Here is a 2,957-nt window from a genome sequence, read left to right as displayed (position 1 = left end):
CCCATTTTCGGTAACTCTCTCTCAAGAAGAAATAAAAGCGTCAAAATTAATTGACGGTAAAAATACTCCACGTACATTAATTATTCAATCGTGAACTTAGCATGCATTTATTTAAAACAAAGTCCACTCACAAATTAGGCCTAAGCCTGCTGTCGATCTGGGGTCTCGTCTGCTCGAGCCTCCTCACGTCCTGTTCCAAATAAAATATTAATTTCCCAACCAATAATCCAATATTTAATCAAAATAGGCAAAATTACCCGAGAGCCATAATTACGCTCATCATTGCCTAACTTCGATATTCTTACATCGGAACGATCCGAACTTAAATATCATACTCAATAGTCGTAAATACAACCTCCCCAAAATACGACTTAAATCCAACGGCCGGATTCTACATTAATTACCCGCCAAAAATACCACACTTCGGAAATTCACAAACCTATCCAAATCTCATCCAAAAATTCCAAAATTCACTTCAATAATATCCCCTTAATATTCTACATCAAAAACCATAAAATTCTCCTAACCGGCGGCGGCGCCGCCGGCAGCCGTTTTCCGGCGACCTGCAAATGCTACCAAATTTTAACAAAATCTTCCTCTCAATCTCCTCTACAACTTTCATGACCAACACATCACCCAATTCCAAGCCTAACTAGGCTAATCGAACGAAAATAACTTAAAAGCCTAGAAATTTCAACTCCACATTTCTCCTTACCTAGCTCAAGAGGGAGGGAGCTGCTTGGAGGGGTTGTTGCACGGGAGGAGGGCTACAAAACCGTACCAAGCTTGCCCGGATTGGTGGCCGGAGGAGGAAGTTCCGGCGAAGGGAAGCTCGGGGCAGTCGGTTCTTTCGGGCGGCACCGCTCACTCACGGCGGCGCTAGGGGGGCTGTCACCGGTCTAGAAATGTTGCTGGGAGGGAGACCGACCGAACGGGACCGGTCCGGCGGCGAACGGAGGTCGGACGGCGGCGGGAGGACGGCCGGAATTCTGCTGGGTGTAGTGAGAAGAAAATCGGGTGGGAGGAGAGAGAATCGGGAGAGAGAGAGAAGAGAAAGAAGAAAGAAATGGGTTGGGCTCGGCCCAGCCGACCCAACACCCCTTTTTAACCCAAACTTCCAAAATAAAAACACCCTGAAAAATAATACCCGAATAAAAATTACCTTTTACTAGCTAAAATTACCATTTTTACCGTCGTCGTATTTTCCTCATACGAATTATCCTCCGCACATAATCGTCCCCGAAACCCCTCTAGGGACCAATTAAACTATTTACTCATGATCAAGACGGTAAAATTCTTATTATCATCACGCTAGTAAATAAGGTAAAAATATAAGGGTCGGGATGTGACATATAACGCCACACACCAAGGGGAAGTGGAGTTACATCCAACAAGAGTAAATCCTGAACTTTCTCAACACCACCGCTCAAAACTGCAGCTTGGACTGCAACACCAAATGCAACTGCTTCATCTGGATTGATGCTTTTGCAAAGGTCCTTACCATTAAAAAAACTCATGCAATAATTGTTGTATCTTTGGAATTCTAGTAGACCCGCCGACAAGAACAATATCATCAATGATGTTATTGTCTATTTTGGCATCCTTCATACACTTCTCCACAGGTTCCATACATTTTTTTTTAAAGAGATCCATATTAAGCTCCTCAAATTTGGCTCTTGTTATTTTGGAATAAAAGTTTGTTCCCTCAATTAGAGAATCAATTTCAATTGTGGTTTCAACAGTTGAAGAAATAGTCTTCTTTGCTCTCTTAGGGCATATGCACCCATTCAACTCCATCAAACCATCAATTAAATTGCTTCCATCAATTACTATTCATTGTAAATTGCTTTTATGGGCCTGTTTTCATGCAGCGGTGCAGCTCCGTCAATTTAGCAATCACTATTCATCGATTTAATCTTTTATTTTTTGGATTTCATAAATGATAATCAATCAATCACTAGACGACACGTGGCATTGTCAGATGTTGTGATCACCCAAATAATGTTATAGGATTTCTGATCAACCAAAAAGTGACACGTGTGTGTTTGTCGGCCAAATAATGTCATTGGATTTTCGATAGGATTTTCGACGAATGATGATTCGACACGTAACATGATCTTCAAGTTCTTGGCATTTGAAATTGACCATAAATAAGCTTCATCACCCTTTCTACTCACACAATCTTCACAACTCAGTTACAAATCTTCAAAAACACATTCCCTCAATTACTTCGCCACATTTCCTCATCATTACGATGAGTTTTATTGTTGAAGCAGAGGCAACAACATAGTCAAGAGGACGCTGAGACGATGGATGCCATGATGACTAACGCGACCATGATGATGGTACATCTTGATACTTCAGATGAACCACAAGAACGCGGTTTGCGTCCTGGTCGCTCTCCTAATCACCCCAGACATAGGGTAGCTGGGGGAACAAGTCTCATGACAGATTACTTCATCGAGCGTCCGATCTTTAGGGAGGAAGAATTTCGTCGGAGGTACCGAATGCACACACATCTATTCAACCGCATCATGACGGTTCTCTGTAACCACGACCCTTATTGGCATCAAAAAGCAGATGCCACTGGAAAACTAGGGTTGCTGCCCCAACAGAAGATGACAGGTGCCCACCGAATGTTGGCGTACGGAGCAGCTGCTGATCAGTGTGCTGAGATATGCAGGATGGGGCTTATAGTGGTCGGAAGGGTCGTCCCACCATTATTCTAGAGGCGGTGGCCTCGCATGACACGTGGGTATGGCACGCTTTCTTTGGTGTGCCAGGAGCTCAAAATGATATTAACGTGCTCAACCAATCACCGGTCTTTGAAGGGCTTATTGCTGGAAACAGCCCGGCTGTGACGTTTCATGCAAACGGTAGGAGATATAGCAATGCTTATTATCTTGCTGACGGAATTTATCCTAGGTACTCCACATTTGTAAAAACTATTCCAAACC

The 2,957-nt window shown here is 43.2% G+C and overlaps 1 pseudogene; it reads left to right on the top strand.

Annotated features, from left to right (window-relative positions):
- LOC101301842 overlaps positions 1–2,729 on the top strand; it is a 26,116-nt pseudogene extending 23,387 nt beyond the window's left edge.
- Positions 2,730–2,957: the final 228 nt, after the last annotated feature.

This window comes from Fragaria vesca, linkage group LG2 (assembly GCF_000184155.1).
Source record: "Fragaria vesca subsp. vesca linkage group LG2, FraVesHawaii_1.0, whole genome shotgun sequence".
Lineage (NCBI taxonomy): Eukaryota > Viridiplantae > Streptophyta > Magnoliopsida > Rosales > Rosaceae > Fragaria > Fragaria vesca.
The sequence above is the reverse complement of the archived record's forward strand: the minus strand, read 5'-3'. Positions and strand labels throughout refer to the sequence as shown.